A 22,052-nucleotide genomic window follows, 5' to 3' on the forward strand; every position below is an offset into this window, starting at 1 on the left:
ATTGAGGTATGGACTCAGAACATTTACCAATATTCCTGACGAATAGAGCATTTCTTAGGTTACGTAGGTGAGTGAAGAAATCGGAAACCATAGATGCACGCCAAGCTAAGAAAGTAATTGTTATCTAGCTGATGTGGAAGTTTTCTTGAGTTTCGTAAAAAACGAAAATACAAGAAGAAAACATGAAGTAATACAAAAAATCATTATTGAAATAATTCCTGCGAAATACGTCGGCAAAAGATCTCTAATTCCAGTAAAACTTAAGATTCAACCATTAAGCTCTTAATGTTCATTCAACACTTACAAGTGCAAAAAGAAAGTGCTGAAAAATAAAGATGAACATAAAAATAATAGCCAATAAAAAAAGGAAATAGAGACAAATGTAAACCAATAGAGAGTGAGAAAATATGAAAAGTCATGCATATCGAAGATGGTAATAAATGAGAAAAAATAAAAAGGCATGAAAATGGTGAACTATAAGGTCATATAATAATATAAGACATATAATATCATATAACAGTGCACAAGAAAGATTAATAATAATCAGAAAATAGAAATCTATCATAATAAAAGGGCGTATCTGTGGGTCAGTGTGTGTAACCGCCATAGTTCCAAGTGGAAAGGACCTAGAAACCTGAAATTTTGCACTAAGTAGACCCTGAGAGCGTGCACCTGGGTATTATTATTATTTATTTACGTGCGTGAACATCTTTTTATGAGGTAAGCTAGTAAAAAACTCCGTAGAAAAGAACTGTGACCGCCATAACTCCAAGAAGAAAGAGCCTAGAAACCTGAAATTTTGCACCCATACTAAGTGGCCCCTGAGTATAAGGTAAAAACTATATAACAACATTAAAAAGAGCATTAACGAGTGGGGGAAGAGGAAAGCAACACAATGGGCTATCTGTGTTGTGCCCTCCACGAGTATCGAAATCGGATTTCTAGCGATATGAGTTTTAAGAATGATCACTATGCCACTGGGGAGCCAAGCGAAGGAAGAAGAGGTGCAAAGCGAAATGCGAAAATAAAAATAAATATAATAAAGTAGAAATTTTCCAAAAAACAACAAATCAAAAAAACATACATTTTAAAACTAAAATAAAATTAATGAGGCATAGGATAAACAGTCAGAAAAATGAGAGATAAAACTTTAAAAAAATCCAACAACATTAGTTTTAGTTTTGAATTTCATCAAGTCTCAAATAAGTATCCTAAAGGAGTAGATAAAAAAACAGCTATAGTTTGTTTGTTATGGATTTCGCGCTAGCCGTCCCTAATTTAGCATTGGGAAGGCACTAAAGGGAAGGCAGCTAGTCATCACCACCCACCGCCAACTCTTGGGCTACTCTTTTACCAACGAATTGACCGTCACATGAAAGGGCGAGCATGTTTGGTGTGACGGGGATTCGAACCCGCGACCCACATATTTCGAGTCGAGCGCCCGAACCACCTGACCATGCCGAGCAACAGATATAATATCGATATTGCATAAATTAGTGTTTATTTGTTTGTAGTTAAGCACAAAACTCTTCTCTGCTCACCACAGGTATCGAAACCGGTTTCTAGCATTTTAAGTCTGCAGACATGCCGCTGTGCTACTGGAGGGGGGGAGGCAATTTTTGAAATTTTAAAATGATACTTCGAATGTGAATTTTTTAAAATTTGATCAATTGTAGTTTTTGAAAGATTTAAATTGATATCTCGAATGTGAAGTATTTAAAATTTTATAAATAATACTTTTTGAAAGATTTCAATAACATCTAGAGTGTGAAATGCTTAACATTTAAAAACTTATACAAAAAAAATCCATACAACGTACCTTCTAAACTTAAAACATCTAACGAATATCTTTACAAGCTTTACCAACACACATATCCAAAACCCTCTTTTTTTTCTCAGAAATATTTCTTTATTCATGAAAGTAATATCTATAAAATACAGATCACAAAATCTAAATTATGAAAGTGGTTGATGAGAAACACAAACTCAGTGTTTCGGATTCTGCCATTAAAAGAGTCAATAAAAATGAATTATATTCTCCTGCGCCTCTTCTGCTGGTAATAAGGCATGCAAATTTTGCGGAGCTGTGAGAAAATGTGGGTTTTATTCTTTACGATGTAGTTTCTTTGCCAGGGCGAGCATCTTTAGAAACTTCTATTTGGTTGCTTTATGATTTTTCAAAAAAAAAAAAGTATTTCAACTTCCTCTCTCAAGATTTACGACATTGGTTTAATAAGTGAACGTGGGAAACTTTCCGCTAATGTTTGAAATATATATATACCAGATTGTCATTGCAACAAATAAGTCGTCTTTAAAGTATTACTCTGCCAAATAACAGCATCTGAACATACTTACACGCTTTCTAAGGTTGATACATCATCGTTACTTTTATATTATTAAACCTCATTTGCAAAACATTTTCATTGGCTCATAGTGACAGTAAAAATAATAAATATTTAATTGTTTTTTGTGCTACGTTTGATTAAAATATTATTTCAAACAATTGAGTTCAAGAGGCACAAATCTGAATCTGGCTTGTAACAGTTAATGTGTGGATAAATTTTGTTTCCATGACTAAGCATTCATGTGCTAGTAAATATTCTGATGAATTTAGGCTGCTTTTGTCTCTCATAACCATTGCCAAGTCGTAGATTTATTTGTTTGTTTTAGAATTTCGCGCAAAGCTATACAAGGGTTATTTACGCATAGCCGTCTATAATATGAACTGATATACTAGAGGGGAGACTAGTCAATCGCACACCGCCAACTCTTAGGCTACTCTTGTATAATAGAATACTAAGAATAGCGGAATTTAGCCATCGCTCTTATAACGCAGCCATTACCCTAGAGTGTAGAGCGCGTTTTTGTCGCGAACCATGAATTATAGAATCCACAGTCTGGGAACGCTAATCATTAGGCCACGCTCGGGTTTACAGGTTACCTCATACGAGTTTTTATTTATGGGGCTTCATAGATTAACATGCATTACTTGTACTTTATATATAACAATAAATATACAGTACATACAATCACTTTATTATTTCAATAAATGGCTGCACTGTTTTCAGAAACGTATGTTGTTGTTTCTTCTTTTTTCTACACATACTTATAACTCTTTTGTTCATCCAAAGAGAAAATAACAAACAATTGTATGTTAATATGAATTTTCTCTGGTCAAAGTATCACCAGTAACAAGGGTACCAAAGTAAGGAATCAAAACATTCTGATCACTATTACGTGTAGTTGTTCTTGTGTATTGGGTTATGAAACTACTCAAGTGTAGTAGTGGTGTGTTATGTATTAGATTCATCAATTTCAAACATTTTTTTTTTAGTTTTGATCTACAGAGGTAGCTAACTTCTGATCAGAAGTTGTTGATCATTTCGAAGACATGACAACTGGACAAAGAAAATAAGACTCGCTCACTGAAATCATATATTTCTCGACAGGCCTTTTGCATTCATTTTGGACATTTTTATACATAAATTACTTGGGCTTCTTTCTTATCTAATTTTGAAGCGAACACGCAGAAATTAGACGTTTAGCTAAGTATTTGTTTTAGTTCGAGTTACGAAGGTTGATCCCTTTCGAAGAAGATGGCAAGGTAAGAATTCAAGAATCTCTCACACCCTAAAGTTCTATAAAAACTGTGCGACAGAATAAGCACTGATAGACTTCTTAACCACTCCATTCGTATTGCAAAAAGTCTGTACTTTAAACATACATACACAGAGTTTTCAATAGAGCACCATGTTCTTCGAAACAGTTGAGGTTGAAAATTTCATTTGTTTTCCTTTCTTGAGAATACAATAGAAGAAGACCATTTTTAGTTTCCGTTGGATTACTGCATGATTCACGTTAACATTCAGTACTTATATACATACACAACATGTCAAAACAAACATGCTTGTCTGTTAAATTCTTAAGGAACAAAGCCAGCTACGTAGTTTGAAGTATAAAGTATCTAACCTATATAAAAGCCAGTGTGTATCACATCACGTCACGCTTAATTTCTCTTGATTTCTCGATATAGCAGGAGTCATAAAAGCCAAAATGCATTTATGCAGATAGAATATTTCAATTACTGTCTACCCACTACGATTATAAAGACAAGGGTGCAAGGGGGCCGTGAGAGGGGGGGAGGGTGTCCCGTAAAAGTAAAAATATCGATTCAATTTTAAACTTAAATCGTTTCTGAATTAAACAATTTTCTGTTATATCACCAATGTTTTTAATTTAAAAAATAAACCTCTTTAATCAAAGGAGACACTAAATTAAGAAATCAACAAATATTTTTCCAGTTTTGTTGTCCTTACATTTCATTTTATACTTTCACTACATAGACTAACAACAATATTAGGTTATACTTTTGTTGCTGAGCAACATGACATAAAAGCCATTGTTGGAACGTAGTGTTACCAAAGCGCACTGGCTTTTCTACATATTAGAATTTGTTCTTCTAACTGATTTTTTATCAATAATTATGTTATGAATACGCCACAAATTTATTTTCTTTGGCTCACAAAGCAATTTACTGACGTTTGACTGCCTCGACTGCACTTTTCTGCCTCTTTCTTGGTCAAGCTTGATTTCGCAATATTTTATTTATTTCAGTTAACTATGAAATCTGAGGTGGGGTGGGGGTGGTAGTACTTTCTCCATCATTTTTGACGGGTTATACGCTAGCTAAGAGTAAACATAAGTTTTTGGTTTCATTGTTTTTAAACAATACATAGATACATAGTTTTCGTGAACCATTTATAAATAACCAACACTTACACATATCTTATTCAAATACTCTATGTCTTTCGTATTTATATGTAAATAACTCATGATTTCTTAATTATTTTTATTTATTAGAAATACATCTTACAGTTTTTAAACGTGGGTGAGTATTATTAAATCAGCATATTTTCGTAGGATTAATATGTGTTCCTATTTTTTTTTAAATAGTTGCTTTCTTAATCTTCTATTTTTCAGCGGCAAAACAATTATTATTACAAACTATTAAATCTTTCTATTTCCGATTCGTAAATATTGGGTTTGGACAAACTTTAGGACAAGGACAAAAATGAAAAGATACAGAAAAATGCAATGGAAAATTGAAATCATATTTATTTTATATAAAAACGTGTATATTAAGATACTTCTGATTTTGTTAGCACACTCTTATAATTCATATAAATCTTCACTTACCATAAGAAGTTCCTGTGTTGATGTGGATGGCATTTGTTCTAATGGGCCATGAACTTTTGAATCTGGTATAGGTTTAACAATGAACAAACTCTGAATATTATTAACACAGCTTTTAACATTGTTCTAATGAAATTCTTCTAGTTTTAGAAAGCTATGTTAACTTGACCTGTCAAGCAAATAAATGACGTAACAGGGTACAAATATGCCTATAACTACATCTTACATCATGTAAGCATAGAGTTTACGTCATTGGTGTATAATATATGTATACTATAGACACAAAAATAAATAACTGTACACCATATAAAGGTTTTTCATTCGTTTTTATGAACGTTTATTATTACCTGTTTTGATCAAATTACCTGTTGTTGTTGAGAGAGTTGGTTATTATGACAGGACATGGTCTTTATACTGGGAGTTATATACATTTCTGTCAACTAAATTACTTCGTATAATAAACACAACCTAATCTGTCTTGATTTGTCCTGTGTAATTATATACGTGCCTTGCTTTTACTGTCTAAGTAAATCGGAACGAGTTGGAATGGAACACAGAGGTATATAAAGTCTTCATTGATGTAGGGCGATTTAATGATGCAAGGAATGATTCATGATATGAAACATAAATAGTGGGAAGATATAGCATAATAAAACCATCTAGAAGATCTGAAGTAAGATGAATTACATTAAAATAGAATGTAAATTTCATTATACAATGTAAAGAAAAGATATTTAAAGGGCATTAAATTACAGAGGCCTCCAACTTTACGATCCAGATAAAATAAATAAATTATAAGCACGAGGGGTAACTGCCACCGACATATTGTGTAACCCAGCTTTGCCGTATATATATATATATATATAACAAGGAAAATGAATTATTATTTTTGCATAGAATCTTTACTAAAAAAACAAACTGGTCAAAGTCGTTCATCATCATTAAAGGAGTTTCAATAGACCCAACTTCTCACAAGGTATTTGTAAAGTAACAGTGCTAATTCCTAAGAACCAGTCTTTACTTGGGTTAACAAGTGCTTTTTAACAGTAGTTTTTGTGTCGTTATAGCTTACATCAACTTTATTTCTTGGAGTAATATTTGGTTTTCTAGCTTTCCCCACTTCAGCAGCATCAGAACTGAACTAAATGAGTTATAGTTTAAATATGTTAATTTTTTTCTATGTAGAAATAACACAAATGCAACTTTAGAATAGCAAATACAAGCAAATTAAGAAACAAAGAGAAAGGAAATGTGGTCACTTTCGCTGAGGTCTTTCTTGTTAAACTGGGACGCAATTTTTATAGTTTTTCCGGTACGAAACATTAGTAGCATTAATGGAATTGCAATATTTGCTCACAGTCGCATCTGGATTAACCTGTTTAAGTTAGACAGTACGCAATGAAGAACTAATAGAGGGTTAATTATATTTAGATTTACTAACGCGTAATTATTTCTTAAGATCAATCGTTACCAGCCTGTGGAAAAAATTAAAACGGTGCGTACGTACACCGTCAAGACACTGGTGTATAATCTGCCGCCCACATCGTTTTCTGAATGAGAGTTTCATTTAAATACAAATACGAACTCTTGATGAGAACACTTGCAGGTTGTGAAGTACTCAGTGCCAGGACTGAATGGATAAATAATACACAATGATGTGTACCTTAAGGTATAAAACGTATTCTTTGAAAGTGATTTTTCTGCTTCTTTGCTGCTGCTGAACTTAAACTGAAAATTGTTTGTTTTTGTTTGTTTTATGAATTTCGCGCAAAGCTACACGAGGGTTATCTGCGCTAGCCGTCCCTAATTTAGCAGTGTAAGACTAGAGGGAAGGCAACTAGTCATCACCACCAACCGCCAACTCTTGGGCTACTCTTTTACCAACGAATAGTGGGATTGACCGTCACATTATAACGTCCCCACGGCTGAAAGGGCGAGCATGTTTGGTGTGACGGGGATTCGAGCCCGCGACCCTCACATTGCGAGTCGAGTGTCCTAATCACCTGGCCATGCCGGGCCAAACTGAAAATGTGGACAGAATTACGTTCAGGAATTTATAGATGGTAATAGATGTTGTAACATTTGAGCGTTAGGCTTAGATTATTATCCTACATTTTTTATGAAAGAGTTGACATTAGATTTAGACCTTGATCATAGTAAAATTCTCAGAACACATTTCGTGTTGTCATTTGTAAATATTATATTGTTACTTTTATTAGTAATAGGGTCTGGCATAGCTTGGAGGTTAGGGCGTTCGGCTAGCAATATATGGACCGCGGGATGGAAACCGTTCGTCGAACATGCTCTCCATTTTATCCGTGAGGATGTTATAATGTGACGTTAAAATCTTATTATTCTTTGGTAAAAAAGTAACCGAAGAGTTGGCGGTGTGTGATACTGATTACCTGCTTTCTCTCTACTCAATTACTTAAAAATTAAAAACGGTTAGCACAGATAGTTCCCGAGTAGCTTTGCAGGAAATCCTTTATAAAAACAAACAAACGTATTATTAAACGTCGCAGTTAGCACAGATAGCCCTCGAGTAACTTTGCGCGAAATTCTGTGAAACAAACTTATTATTTAACGTCGCACTACTCTACCTTCTTGATGCTTTTGCAAAAACCCAGTATGTTAAATTCACAGGTAATTTCATTAAATGTTCAAAGTTTAAAACATTGAAGAAATATACCGTGATCAGGAAACTACACAGGAGTCTAGTTTAAAACAGGATTGATTTTTTTCAGCAAAGCCAACCATTATAAACATATTTTACATTAATGTTTCTTTTTAAAACTCTTAGTGTGAAAACTTAATAATAAATAAAGCACATGTGTGAACTTAATCGTTTTTTAGCAAGTTATAAAGAGGTAACAAAACAGGAACTTAGTAATAGACGACAGAATGAAATGTGTGAGATAGCAGTCAACACACACAAATTTTCTTTGTAATGTTTAATAGGTTTTCTAAAGCGTCACATAGCCTAAACTCGTAAATTGATAGTTTAATACGATGATCAGTGAATACAATAACACTAAATCCGTTAGTTGACAGCAATAAGGTGCTCAGAATCGCGATTGTAAATATTGTTACGACAGCGGTAGTCACGTGACGTTGGTAACACGTCATGATATTCTAGAAGGATCGGGGAACATCACGAATAATCCAGTATGTGTTAGGCGCCCTCTATTCCTGTATATAAGTGCGCCGGATAACGTGAGTCAAGCGCGGTAGTAAGTATGTGCGTGAATCGTTCCCTGTGAATTATAACGTGTTTTTATAAAATTATTTAAGTTAAATTGGCTGTGGAAATTAAGTGTATTGCAAAGTTGAATTGAGAAAGAATAAACTAGTTTTATTCAAGAAAGGACTTGTATCGCTGAAGGAATTTTTACGGGAAAATAACAATCGACCAGAGACGTAACAATATGTTATCGCAATATAACTTATTTCATAAACCACGTTACGCGTTAATTTTGGATTATTGTGAATTGTAGAAAAGATAAATCAAATTAACTCATGTAACGGAATGTGATATTTTCATACCAGATAAGCATTTCGAATGCTAAGTAGTTTATATATATATATATATATATATAGGTAGTTTGGGCCAGGGGGGATCAAGTGATTAGCGTGTTAGGCTGCAATTCTGAAAGTCCAAGGTTCATGGCTCAATGCCACTGAGTACACTTCAAACTTTCAGCTTTGAGCTTGTTACAAGAGCTACAGTCAATCCCGTTATTCGATTCAAAACTGGACAAAGCCCTTGTGATGGCGAATACTACTAGCTTCCCCCCCATCTGGCTAATTGTTGAAAATTAGAGGCGGCTGTACATGAGCTCTCTGACTTGACCGTTTATACCACGCGTCGCATCTGGTTTCGATCAGGTTGAAATGTCTCAGGAGGTAAAACCCTTTATCAGTCGTTTATGAGACATGACTCAGGAAGAAAAACCCTTTATCAGTTGTTTATGAAACATGTCTCAGGAGGTAAAACCCTTTATCAGTCGTTTATGAGAAATGTCTCGGGGGGTAACATCCTTTATCAGTTGTTTATAAGACATGTCTCAGGAGGTAAAACACCTTTATCATTTGTTTATGAGACATGTCTCAGGAAGAAAAACCCTTTATCAGTTGTTTATGAGACATGTCTCAGGATGTTAAAATGCTTTTGTCAGCCAAGTCTTGCGTTTCAAAACATATATGTTTTTAGTTTAAGAAACAAAAAGAAATGGGGTGTAAAATGAAGACTTTGTATGTTGTAAACTAACTAGTTTAATGACCCGTGATTAATCGGCAGTTACATGGAATGAAGGTACATTTGGAATGTTGTATGTACATTCTCCATACCGGAAACCTGGAGAGGGTCAGTAAAGAATGACGCGATTAAAATTACCATCAGTCTCTTTGTGATGCCACTAAATATCTTCTAATTGGGGAGGGAGGAGGAGACCCCAGTTGTGTTGCTAACACGCCAGATTTCCATCAAGAAGACCCAAGGCCGAATCCGCCACAATCATTATAGAAATAGTCTTTCTCAAGATACCCTTGAAGGCAGTAGCAGATTAGCATCCAAACCGTAGAATAAAATTAGTTATTCTTCAGTATTTATTTTATGTGTAAAAAGTTACTAATTGGTAAGTAGACTTAGATCATGGTATAGGCTACTAATTATGAACTTTTATTTTTATTACTAAAGTTTGCTTGAGGCTGATAAGGTTTCATGTTGACTTACCGTATTTTTCGGTGTATAAGACGCACTTTTTTTACCCCTAAAGTTGATGCCAAAATCTGATTGCATCCTATATATCGAAGGTATGAATAATATATATGTATATATATATATACGATATACACAAGCCATGTGTAAATATATTTAAATAGGCATGCATAGTTTAGTTCAATTGAATGTGTTATTTATAACAATAGTAATTTTTTCTTTCTTTTAAAAACATTATTTATTATGCTCCCTAAATAATAAAAAAATAAATTACAGTGAAAGCAATGAAGATTTTGTAGGTTTTGAACCAAACTAGATAACAGTAAATCTTTTTTTGATTTACGGTATTTTTTTATTTTGAGCTCTTTTGTGTTTAGAACAATATATACTAATTTTTAAAGTATCAAAATGAATTTTTGTTCAATAAAAATCTTTCAAATGCGACTGTAGCTTTTCCCCCCTAAAACTTTGTCTTCAAAATAAGGGTGCGTCTTATATTCCGGAACATGCGGTAGATTTGTTATTGACGCTATTAAGGTTCTGTAGTTTTGTGTATATATGTATATCAATAGAGCATAAATCAAAAGGTAGAACTCAAGATGGAAATTAAAATTGTTGTTGTTGTTTGTAGTTAAGCACGAAGCTACACAAAATGCTATCTGTGCTCTGCCCACTACGGGTATCGAAACCCTGATTTTAGCGTTGAAACTCCGCAGACATACCGCTGTGCCACTGGGTGGCGGAAATTAAAACTCCTCTTTTCTCTGTCTACTTACATAGGTTTAGACATAACTGTATTCAAGAAAAGTTCCCAACTAACATATATTTATGTATTCAATGCTCCACTTAGTGGAATTTCTTATAACTGATCCTATTTAATGGTCATACACATTTCAATGTAGTAAATTAGATATACTGTCGTACGGTCTCCGAAAGAGTTCTATTTCAACAATAAATAAAACCAAAATTAAAAGTAACAAATATTTTTATTTCTTGCTTTTGGAGTTCATATGCCATGCTGTGTTGTAGCCTGTAGAGTGCAAAATTATTCTGGTGATTCATGGCATGCACACGTTTTACTGAATGACTGACAAACAACACACTACTGTATAGTGGTACGAGTGGTTAAAACAAGTGACCCCCCTTTCCAGGCGACCTTCGGCCCACTTTCGGGGAAATTATCAGTAATTGAAGGCTAGTTCAAGCTGCCATCTGACCGCAAATATTTTGCTTACTAAGAAAACAACAACCATGTCTTAGCAGAAGGTAGTGGTAATCATGTGAAATAGTTTTCTCTAAGTTCGTCTTTGACAATGGTGGAAGTTCTAAAGTAATTCCTCAAGCAAGCAAGACTAGTCATAAACCGAAACGACACGTATGAATACAACTTAGGTATATATGAAACATATCAGTTTTAAAAACTTATTACTCTGAAAAAATACTGTGTACAAAAAAAACTTACACAAAAACATGAATGCTCCTGGACATTAATTCTTGCAAACAACCTTTTGTTGTTGAGAAAAGCTACTATTTTAGGATGCAGGGGTGGGAGGGGGAGGCTCTGGTTAGTTACTAGGAAACCGTTGTCGTCCGTAGACTACGGGTTGGTCGTCACTGGTCTTTGATAAATAATAACTATGTTTTCAAACTTTATGTGCATGATTGTTATGACGATGAAATGTTTTATTTTAGAGCAATACATGAACAAGATTAAAAAGTGTTTCATAAAGAAAAATTGGTCGACGATTTTGGGGAAAGGATTTTCATTAAGTAATAGTGAGGCTTGATTTTGTTTGTGTAAGCACAAAGCTCCCTGTGGTCTGCAAACCAAAGGTATCTAAGCCGAATTTTAGCGTCGTAAACTTGTAGACTTATCACTGAGCCACTGGAGGGCATAGTGAGTCTCATTTTCCAGATTTAATTTTTGTGGGAGATTTGGAAGCTATCAACCTACGTAGAAACATAAAGCCCACAAAAATGTTATCAATTAAGAAAAAAATACAACTATATGAACCTTTTATTTAAATCTGTTTCCGTATTTTTATTTAAAAATGAATATTTTCTTTAAAATGTTTTCTTCGCAACTGTAGCTTCTTGACGCTTTACAAAATCTATAAATCTGAATATTGTATTTTTAGCCGCGGCACAACCGCTCATAGAATGGCTCTGAGTTTTTTGTTTTGTTTTCAAGTACAAACATTTAGCTCATAGCTCGGTCATCTATTGATCGATTTGAGATCTAATTACAGTTTTGCACTCAGGAGATTGATGTATTTGATCACGCCCAAGGTCTCATAGATTAATTTACTCTAATCCTGCCTTAAAAATTCAATTTGAGTGTAGGCTGGTAGAGGTCCTGATGAGTAATAAAATCGAATCGAGTGTACACGCGCCTTACGCTTGGTAATTCTGGTGCACAGAAATATAGCAAATATAAAGGAAAACAGGACTCATATATTAATTTACCCTAATCCTGCCTAAAAGAATGTGAAGTGCCGCGGCTACTGAGGGTTTCCTCTTGTTTATTATTACTACATTTTGTGTTGCTCTATGTAAATAAACACACGTAATTTCAACGATTGTCTAAGAAAAGGAAAGAACTTTGGAGATAATAAAGTATCTTATCAGAACATATGGCTTTCGTCAAGTATCAACCGAACTATCAGTGGAATGGTAGTCTCATACCTTTTATAGCTTCTCATGTGAACTGTCGGTTTCTTTTTTATATCTTATTCAATAAAGTAGTTTCAAGCTTTAGAGATTTCGAGAGAAGCTTTAAAGAGCTCGAAAGTATGTTAAAAAATTACCAAAATCTCTAATTTCTGTATATCAACTAGGCCCTTTGAAGAATAGGTATTCTTGAGGTCTCGTTTAGAGTATATAAATATGATTACTTGATTTTATTGATAAAGAAAAGAAAAATCAATTCAATATAAATGTTTAATGCTTATTGTTTCAAAAATTCTGTAGATGATATTCTTTGGAAGTGATTGAACTAAAATTTAAGAGCCGGTCGTGGCCTCACTCTGAATCAGAGGATTCGTGGTTCGCGACCCATTGCTGCGAAAACGCATTCTGCACTTTGGAGGCTTGGATGCACTATGAAAATAGCAGGCAAATCGTACTGTTCGATCATACAAGGACAGTCCAAGAGCTAACGGTGAGTACTGTTGATTAGTTGCCTTTTCTCTAGTCTAGGAGCCCCCCAGTGGCACAGCGGTATGTCTGTGTATTTACAACGCTAGAATTCGGGTTTCGATACCCGTGGTGGGCAGAGCACAGATAGCCCATTGTGTAGCTTTGTGCTTAATTAGAAAGAAAGAAACAAATAAATCAAAGCAAGGAAAAGGAAAAAAAACAATAAATTTGCTAGTTTTTCTTTAAAAAACGGACTCAGATTAATACTGTAAAACAATAAAAGTAATAACGAAAAAAAAACTACTGAAACTAATCCTTGACTAGGATAAAGTATTAAAACCGAATATATATATATATATATTACATATGAAGAAAGCTTTCAACGTGAGCAACCAGAAGCGAAAAACCAAAATAACACGTTTAGTTCTTACTTGGATATTTGATTTAGGTCGTTTTTCTATCCTAAAATAACAACAAAAATATTTCAAAAGCTTAAACACACATTTTGAGGCCGTCGTTACGTTTTAATAACAACACCTCTGATGACGCGCCTTCATAGAATTACTGTTTGTATTTATAGCAAATCTGTCTGCTGCAGTCTCTAGCTTTAACTACTCGCAGCCATTCAGCCATATCCTACCTTCCCTAATACACGCTCAGAGATTAACGGTGACTTATATGACCGATCCAAGTGCAAGAAATATTCTGTGGTATCGCATGGATTTGAACCCGACTAAACAATTCTGAAATTCCGAAATGTACCGCAGGGCCAACTCGCGACTTATAAAATCAGAGGAGAATCTTTTTTTTTTTACTCCCTCTTGAGCCTCTCACTTCAATCAGAATTCATCACATGAATTGTTTTTTCACAATGTGAGGGGAAATCTTACAGGTAATTTAGTGGCGACAATCAGTTTGGCTTAACAAAGTCCTTGCCTAATTCATCTTGATTCAGCTAACGACTGCCTCGACCATCTAATCCTCTACTTCTGTTGCAGTCTATTACCAGTTTCATTTGTTTAAAGGTTTATGTAGCTTCTCTAGCAGCTCTGAAAATGGTACTTCATGTCAGCTGCACGATCCCTACGTAACCAGAAAAGCCGAACGATATCCTTAGAATATTTCGTAAATTTATATATGTAGGTTTACATTCAAGCTAATAAGTCTTAATTTAGAGATGCACCTAAAACCTCAATCTGCCGAATAAAATTCAGTGCGTGAGAAAGCAATCAATCAACTAAGTCTTATCTGATTTGTTTTTATCACGTTATCTGATTGTTTCAGACAGACAGAAGAAAAGTTAACGAAAAAGAGGAATTTAATTAATTAGTAGCTACTAACAGAATAATGGAGAGAAGAGAAATACTTATAGATTTATTCTTGAGGCAGATCAAACCATCTAGACTGCTCGGTTTGTTTATCCAGCTGCAAGATGACTTCTACACACTATTGGCTAAACATGTGAATTAGAGACCTATTGTGGTTTAGGCATAGTGCGTCTCGAATTTTCAGTTGTGGACTAGAGGTAAAGGAATATGGTGGCAGCACCGGTCACCTGAAACGCCTACTCTTATCCGATTAGCGGGATTGACTGTCACTCTTATAATGCATCTACAGCTGACAGTACGAAGTTTGTTTGATAGTACCTCGAATTTAAGACTCTCGATTTCCAGCCTGATACACTAAACCTATCTGTACGCACTGTTGATTAGTTTGTTTGTTGTAGGTTTTAATAATAGTCAAGTATCTCTCACAGAGATTATTGCTCATGAAACAAAACTTATTAGAATGAATTCAACAAACACGTTTTGGTGTTTACCTTTATAAATACATGTTATAAAAATCTACAGAAAAGGTCAATGTTTAATATTTTCACTTTCCTTAGATAAAAAAACAACAACTGATTCTTAAACATACAACAACCTTAATTTGTTTATAGATCTTCTTCATAAAGTCTCGTGCTCAACTAAGGTTACAATTTTAGGAAGACTTGTTTAGTTATATTAATACCAGGTGGTGTTAGATTTAAAGTTAAACTCAAGTTTATTCGACCTAAGTAATTTTCTGTACAACTGAAGAGTGATAAGTAAAGTTAGCTAGTATATGTTAATGTCTGTATGTTATTTAGGTTCTTTCTAGAACGAACCACTCCATATCCAGTTGTATCTGACAGGCTACATCATTAAACGTAATTGCATCAGTGGAATTGCGTAGTGTATTCTGTCAGGCTTTAAAGACGTCTATTAATTTCTAGTTCGCCCAAAGCCAGAGGTGTACGTACTAATGTACACCCTCTTCCATGTATATTGTTGCAGTCTAACCTTATTAACATGTTTTACCTTAAAATGCAATAAACAATTTTTCCTCCTCTATTAAACGTCAGTCATTCGAAGCTTTTAAATTTGGTATCAAATGACATGGACTTTAAGTGTTTGATTGTTGTTAAGCGCTAAGCTACAGAATGGGCTATATGTACTATGCCCACCACGAGTATCGAAACCCGGTCTATACTTTAGAATATCTTTCACACTTTAAGATAAACAATAATAAACTAACTGCCCTACCTTTATTTGTTACTATAAAAGTTTGTGGTAACCTACGGTGGGACAGCTGTAAGTTTACCGACTTACAACGCTAAAACCCGTGGTTCGATTCCCTGCTGTGGTCACAGCAGACAGCCTAACGTGGCTTTGCTCTACAACACACAAACACAAACAAACAAATATAGAAGTTCGCAATCAAGTTCTAACCATGTGTTTTCCATATAGCCACTCGACGCTCTTCCTAGTGAAGCAGTATCTTTAATTAGACGACCAGACAAACCGTTAGTGAAGCAGTATTTTTAATTAGATGAGCAGACAAACCGTTAGTGAAGCAGTACTTTCAATTAACCGAGCAGACAAACCGTTAGTGAAGCAGTATTTTGAATTAACCGAGCAGACAAACCATTAGTGAAGCAGTATTTTTGATTAATCGAGCAGACAAACCGTTAGTGAAGCATTATTTTTAATTAACCGAGCACTCAAACCGTTAGTGAAGCATTATTATAATTAACCGAACAGACAAACCGTTAGTGAAGCAGTATTTTTAATTAACCGAGCAGACAAACCGTTAGTGAAGCAGTATTTTTTAAATTTTAAAACTACATTATGATATAGATTGATGAAAAAGATGTAAGAAAAAATTCATCTGCAACCGAACAAAGTGTTTCAACTTACTTTTAGGCCTAAGTAACATTGCTAATTTGTGAAATGACTCGATAATTATTTAAAAACACTGTCTGCTAGTTTTAATATATGACTTGGGATCCTAAGGTTAAAGTCCGTCAGAATGTGATCTCTGATTGCGATTATTTTGTCTCTGGATAAAAACAGTTTGTCTGCTCGGTTAATTAAAAATATTGCTTCGCTAACGGTTTGTCTGCTCGGTTAATTAAAAATAATGTTTCACTAACGGTTTGTCTGTTCGGTTAATTAAAAATAATGCTTCACTAACGGTTTGTCTGTTCGGTTAATTAAAAATAATGCTTCACTAACGGTTTGTCTGTTCGGTTAATTGTTAAAACTACATTGTGGAATGGAGTGGTTAAAATGAGTGCTAAAACTACATCGTGAAATGGAGTGGTTAAAATGAGTGCTAAAACTACATTGTGGAATAGAGTGGTTAAAATGAGTGCTAAAACTACATCGTGGAATGGAGTGGTTAAAATGAGTGCTAAAACTACATCGTGGAATGGAGTGGTTAAAAAGAAGCTTAAGTTGGAGTAGTAAGTAAGCTTAAATATTTGAACAATGCAATAAAAAATGGTGTTAAACCACATGCGTTTTAACTCAGAATCCTCTTAGCCCGTAAATAGATTAAACGACTTGGTAAACAAATATTGTGTACTGAATGGGCTGACTAAAATATGTATCAAAAATACATTGGGTAATGGAGTTCTTTAAAAATTGTCCAAAAATACGTTGTGTAGTGTACTGATTAAAAGATGTATCCACTATACATTGTGTAATAGATTGGTTAAAATGAGTAAGATTAACACAAGGTTATAGACATGACCAATCTCTCCTTTTTTTTAAGCCGTTCCAACTCTTTTTAATTAAAACAAAACTACATCTTGTTTCTGAATATAATAACTTGATGAGGTATTTTTTTGAAGTGTGAAAAACATTTTTAAAGAGGTTCCGGGTCTCTACTCTAGAGGGCGCACAAGGTTTGAAGACTCCATACTTTATATATCATAACTATCTAGATCGTTTTTGTTTTTTTTGGAGTAAAAGTATTAAAACGCTACGGAAAAAAAATAGGAAAGGATGCTAATTTGTTTCATAATAAGGAATGTTTACCTTTATATTGAAGTGAAACGAACATTTACAGAGACTCACAGTGGTCAGGTGATCATTTAATTAATATTCATTTTCGATCAGAGCAAATTATCTACTTAGGTCTTAACTAATAATAAATTCGATAATGAGTATATCTAATTAAAAGTAATTTTCTTACATTCTTACACGTAAAGTTTATAATGCGTTGTCTCATTGGCTGGTACTCTCGTTGTTAAGGGTATTTCTGGCCGTAAACCCATTAATATCTTAAAAGGTTCGGCCAGCTTAAGAGATTTAGGTTAGTCTTAAATGCACTTACTAAGCTAATAATGCAAAACATTCATTATAATAAATGTATAATAATAAAGAAATTAAAATAACAAAACTAAGTGTTAAACATTCAACGCAATACTGTAAAGAAAGAATAGAGTAAACCTCATTTACCGTACACACACAAACACTAGTTGTTAGTTTTAAGTAATGCCGTAGATTTGATGTTAAGGGGAAAAGAAAGAAAACGGAAATGGATCCTGAAAAATTACGGTTTAAGAAAAAAACGACCATGCTGTTAAAACAATTACAAATAAATTTTTTCTGATAGATTTGTATAATTTCATAAGATGGCAAAAGGAGTAAGTTACGATCTTAATAAAATTACAGATGAAAATGCTATACTAAAGTAATGTTTATAAACTGTGCAGAAGAACCTTGGAAGTACTTGGAGTTGAATCATGACATCTCGTGCAGATGTGTCCTAGTAAATTATACTATAGCTGATTCCAGTAATTTAAAACTTAATAAACATATACAACTCAGTCGTTTCAAGGGATTGAGAGGTTGAACGTTATATTCCCTGGCGATCCAGTAATCTTCAGGGAACGAAAGTGTAATACAAAGCGTGACTTCACAATGATGCCAGACTTAAGTGCAAGGTAAGAATAAATACGTACTGTTTTAATGGGTACTACATTAATTATCCGTGTAGTGGTTCCAAGTATACATCTCCTTTAGTGTAATTTATGCCATGTAAATCTGTTATTCAAACTTTGTTATAACGTAAAAGATTAACTGATCAGGATCGTGGATATTATTTGTGAAATTTTAAACTCGCCCATGATTATGTGCTGAACGATTTTCTCAGAGGTATTAGTGAAACGGATGCTCACTCGCACGTATATTTATCTTATACAACTCTTAGTGATTAACATAAATGGAATGTGTTTTCTCTTTATGATAGCAATATAACGCCCATTGTGGGCACAGCACAGATAGCCCATTGTGTAGCTTTGTGCTTAACCACAAAAACTGTAGGTATGAACTGTGAAATATAAAGTATTTTAGTTCTTTAGGTATTTATAAGATTCACAAACAGGTTGTTACTGCCTTCAAAGGTGCCAATAGTTCTCATATCTTGCTAACTTATATCTATCTTTTTCTGAAAATTCTTTATAAAAAACATACAAACATTGAGTTAAAATTTATATACTTTAACGATAATGATATAATTAGTTTTAATTATTAGAATATTACTACATATCCTACTTCACTGGAAATAAAAGATTCCGTTTGTATTTCAATAATTGTTTGATACTGTTACAGAAACACTACTTCGGATATATGAGGTAATATTTTCTGTGAGATGGTTTGCAAAATAAGCATTTGTATTTAATAATACTGCTTTCTTATTTCTGTCACGATTTCAGTGTTAAAATATATTCCAAAGTTCGTCATGTGAAATTATTCATTGAACGTGTTAAAAGTTAAAGTTTGTATAACAAAAAAATTGTTTTACATGTGGTTAAAGGCACCCACTCCATCATCTAGATATTTAGTTAATACGTTTGAGTTTTCCTTACAACCAGTGTTATAAAGATCTATTGGAAATATATCTTTTATTTATTGAAAGATATTCCATTCCCAATCTAAACTAAAGGGGGTACGATAAATTTGAATCCAAGGAAAGTCTGTAAGGGCTTTTTTTCGTTTATTTTGTACTCATTGAGAAATATTCCATTTTCAAGCTAAACTGAAATGGTACAATATATTTGAATCTAAGGAAAGTCTGTAAGCGCTTTTTCTTTCTAATTCAATACATCACAATTTTAGACTTGTGTACTGTCGAAACCATTAACTAGCGAGTAGTGTTTTGTGTTCTACGATGATTGAATGGTGTATAATTTAAGTTTTAATGTTCTCTTACCTCTAATTATCAGTGTTATGATATAAGGTTATTACGTTCTTCTACGCTATATTTACTTCACTGATAATATAGCATTGTCTAAAAGGTAAGATATACAAATGACCTCTTCTTGTATTGTTCTTGTGTTGAAGTGATCAAAATGCCAAACCGAACTGCTAGTAATTAGTTCAAGTGAATCATCTAAAAAGGATGAATGATCTGGAGTACTTGGTAAAGACATTAAAACGATCTAATGATAAAAGTGACCAATTCAAATTCGAATGGAATAACTATAAAAAAAAAAACAATTTATTTTGCCCTAAACAAAGCTGGTTGGAAGGGCTAACTCAAAACCAAAAGATGCTTAAAAATACTTTATATATTCTATATAAAAAATTGCCTTCAATTATTTCAGCTCTTTTAAAATGTCGGTTGCATCCGGGGAATACGGGGAAGCTAAAGTTCTAAGTGGAAGCTAGAGAACTAAGAAATAAGAAGACATTCCGTCCCTCTTGTAGTTAATGCTATGTTTAATGTCTATGCCACTTAGTGAAACCAGTTTTTTTTATAGTTAATGCTATTTTTAATATCTGTGCCACTTAGTGTTTGCTTGAAATTAAGCACAAAGCTACACATTGGGCTATCTGTACTCTGCCCATCACGGGTATCGAAACCCGGTTTCTAGCGTTGTAAGTCCGCAGACATACCGCTGTGCCACTGGGGAGCGTGCCATATAGTGAAACGAGTTTTTGTAATAGTTAATGCTATGTTTAATATCTGTACCACTTAGTGAAACGAAGTTTTGCAATAGTTAATCCTATGTTTAATATCTGTGCCACTTAGTGAAACGTGTTTTTGTAATAGTTAATGCTATGTTTAATATCTGTGCCACTTAGTGAAACGAGTTTTAGTAATCAGATTAAATAATGCAATTAGAGGGCGTTAAAAGCGATTCAGAAGTTTTACTTATTATATCCAAACACAGACCAGTCTATCACCCTATTGCGAAGTTCAATCTATACTCAGTGTTATGGCAACATATCAGGAAGACTGCTTTTCATTGTGTACAATGAGTCAGCGTTGCAATATTGCTTTCTTCCTTTCATTTGTGCAGGAAACTCATTATTAGGAAACGCTTTGCTTTCAGGCGAGTGGTTGGTTCATGGAATTGATAATACTTTAGATCACGTCCACTTCCTCTGCTCTATACTGCCCTTTATTAAGATATCATCGAAAGGAACTTCACTCTGCCGAATTATTAGTGTCAGTGTACATAATCGTTTTATTAATGCATGCGATAGATACACTTTGTGAAAAGTAAAGGAAAAGCTTACACCAGTTTCCGAATACAAACAACTTTCAAAAAGATCTTTCTTTCTGTGAAAGAAGGCGTCATTTAAACAACAACGGAACACATAAACAACATTTATTTACATAAATTATTTGAAAAATGACATATTTCATCCCATTTTTTCTAGCATTAAAAACACTCTCTCTTATTATTATCTGTGAATCACTTTACCTCTGTTTGCAATTTTCAAGTTACAGTACTTAATTTATAAATGTTGTTGATTACGGACCCCTCAAGAAGTCAATAAACAACCTCCGGAAATATCATACCCTACAGTTAAATTTACCCAGTCAAAGTTCAATGTATCCTTGCGCTGTATTATATATAATGTTGTAGTTTCAATTCATTCATCGTAGTTGACGTACCTGATGATGCCAGGTTAACCTGGTGAAACGTTGTACTTTCATTAAATTTTACTCTGTTTATCCGATTTATCAAGTTTACTCTCAACAATAGTTAGTGGAAGTGGAAGGAAACAAATACTGTCAGTGATTTCTTTTCTATCAAATGTGAAACGTTTTTTTATCTGAGCTATTATGTTATCTGCTGAATCTTGACGTTATGAATATCCTGCGTAATATTCTGATTCATTATTTAGTCTCTGTTGAATGTTTAGGTTTTGAATATGTTGCGTAATCCATATTTATTACTCAAGAAAAACTCCTTATTCATCATTTAGTTTCCGAGCTGTTTATCATCTGTTGGATGCTGAAGTCCTGAATATCTTGCTTAATATATATATCTCTGCTATTGAAGAACAACTTCTGACTCGTTATTTATTCTTTGGGCTATTGATGTTTTACATTTTCATGCAAGCAATACTTATGATAAACTTTTCAGTTTGTTATTTTGGAGCACAGTCTCTTGTAATCATATACTTTCTTACAACATAAAAAAATGATAAAACTGCTTGGAAACGGTACAGAAAACAAGGGATCTTGAAAAACTTTCAGTCTGGAAGAACAGACATTTTTATAAATAACTGGCTGGTTTTTATGAAAAAATCTGTTCTCACAATGCACAGTTGGACGTCTAAGCCCAAAACGTCATTATATTATATAAAAAGCGTAGGTAAACCATTAAGGATGACTTTGAATAGCAGTATATATATATATATAAATCAGTTTAGTTTTCTGTCTGGATTATCAAAAC

Source organism: Limulus polyphemus, unplaced genomic scaffold, assembly GCF_000517525.1.
Source record: "Limulus polyphemus unplaced genomic scaffold, Limulus_polyphemus-2.1.2 Scaffold851, whole genome shotgun sequence".
In the NCBI taxonomy this organism is placed as follows: Eukaryota; Metazoa; Arthropoda; class Merostomata; order Xiphosura; family Limulidae; genus Limulus; species Limulus polyphemus.